General features: G+C 41.3%; 1 non-coding gene across 1 annotated transcript; it reads right to left on the bottom strand.

Moving 5' to 3' along the window:
- Positions 1–1180: 1180 nt before the first annotated feature.
- LOC147584112 (U6 spliceosomal RNA) lies at positions 1181–1287 on the bottom strand. The gene has a single exon (XR_015241427.1). It is a non-coding gene; the product is annotated as a U6 spliceosomal RNA (small nuclear RNA).
- Positions 1288–2245: the final 958 nt, after the last annotated feature.

A 2245-nucleotide genomic window follows, 5' to 3' on the forward strand; every position in this document is an offset into this window, starting at 1 on the left:
TGATTTGTGAGTTCGAGCCCACATCAGGCTCCATGCTGGTAGCTAAGAGCCTGCTTGGGATTCTTTCTCACTCTTGTTCTCTCTCTCTGTCTCTCTCTCTCTCTCTGCCCCTCCCTACTAAGGCTCTCTCAAAAATGAGTAAACATAAAAAAAGGAAAAAAAATAAATAATAAAGTGAATTCAGAGAAAAAAATAAGTTGGAATAGATAATTTGAAGTCAATAGCAAATGGATGTATAGAATACATAGCTAAGGTCTAGAAAATGCTAGGATAGGCCACCATCTATCTGAAGGAAGGAAGACAAAATGTAGTCTGTCTGGAAGGAAGTCTGTCTGGAAGGAAGATAAAAATGAAAACGTAGCCAATTACACTATTCATATTACCAACAAAGAAAAAGAAAACCAGCCTATTCCTGGTGTCGAAACGAAAGAGTTTTCCTCATAGGTAGTCAGAAAGAGAACAATACATCATCCTCGATAATACTTGTATATTAAATAGATTTCACAGGGCTATTTGTTACAGTGTCTCTTAGCATGGGCCAATGATGACATAATGCCAAATTACATTTAATAAAAGCAGTTTTACAAGAGAACAAACCATATGGTCCAGCTGTGTGGATTTCTGCTTTTGTAGCTTATTCCAAGGATGAATGTTTTTGTGTTTATAGGAGCACATGGACTATATTTCACTCAGGCAACCCTTTGCAAATTTACATTATCTAGCCAATTATTTGATGAGTCTTAAGCAGCAGTGAGTTCAAGGTTATAATCCTTGGTCATCACTTAGGGTGCAGCTATTTCCGTCTGCTGATTAAATAATGCAAGTGCCTAACTCTCTCTGTGGATGGGACGGGTGCAGAGAAAAGGGAGTCTGAAATTTCAGCTGTTTTAAAAAATTGTGGTAAAACGTACCTAACATAAAATTTACCTTATTAACCAGATTTAAGTGTACAGTTGAGTAGTTGAGTGACAGCAGGTACATTCACAGTGAGGTGCCACCATCACCACCCCTCCCGCCCCCCCCCCCCCCCAGAACTCTTCATCTTGCCGAAGTGATCCTCCAAAGCTATCACACAATAACTACCCAGGCCCTGCTGTCCCCAGCTTAACCACCATCCTCCTATCTGTCTCGATGAATTGGTCTACTCCAGGTACTTCACCTAAGTGGAATCATACAGTATAAAAACATGGAACACTTCATGAATTTGCATGCCCTCTTTGCACGGGAGCCGTGCCACACTTCACCGTATGGTCCCTATTTCAGTATACATGCTGTGCAAATGAGCTGGGTTTTGAGGGGCAACAGGGTCTCCTACGAAGTTAGTGTGGTCTAATGTTGTTTTCTGTATTGCGGAAGCCTGAGGCAAAGTGGGACGCTGGAAGGCACGAGGTTAAAGAGAAAAGAAGAAGCCAGAAGCTGGTGGGCTTTGTAAGGCCTCTTCAAGAGCTTGGGCTTACATGCGGTGAAAAGGGAGGAGACAATTAAAGTTTGTATCCTAGAAAAATTAATCTCCCCCCGCCCCCCGCCACCAAAAAAAAAAAAAAGGGAGTCCTGGAAGAAGATAAAATTTGAGCCTGAAAGACCAGTTCAAAGGCAACGGCAACCATCTAGGTAAGGTTTTCCTTTTTCCTTTTTCCTTTTTTAATGTTTTGCAGATGACTAGAGTATTTGAGCAGTTATTACAGAATTGTGGATAGCGAAGAAGCATGTGTCTGTGCTGTGGGTCTAGAGTCCTTAGCCACACTCTTCCTCTTCAAGCTCAGAAGAAAATTTTGGACATTCTAGAAATTTTTGCATTTTAGCAAAGGATCCAGAAAAGCCAGTCAAATCTAAATTCACATTTTAATCCAGGAAAGCACTTTAAGGGTGGCATTTCTCTGTACCGATTTGTCTCCTTCCCCTCCTCACATGGCTTGTGTATCAGATTAGATGTGCTAATTCATTAAATATATGATTTTTCTGGAATCCTATGTGAATCATTTGGTTTAAGAAATTTGTTTTAATGGAGCACGTGGCTGGCTCAGTGGGTTAGGTGTCTGACTCTTGATCTCCGCTCAGGTCATGATCTCATGGTCCTGGGATTGAGCCTTGCATCAGGCTCTGTGCTGGGTGTGGAACCTGCTTGGGATTCTTTCTCTTCCTCTCTCTCTGACCCTCACAAGTTTGTGTGTGCACACGTGCCTGCTATCTCTCTCTCAAAATAAATAGACTTTTTTAAGAATGTAAGAAATTTGCTTTTATTGAG

The sequence above is a fragment of the Puma concolor genome, chromosome A1, assembly GCF_028749965.1.
Source record: "Puma concolor isolate L17-30 chromosome A1, mPumCon1.1.hap2, whole genome shotgun sequence".
NCBI classification, from domain to species: Eukaryota; Metazoa; Chordata; class Mammalia; order Carnivora; family Felidae; genus Puma; species Puma concolor.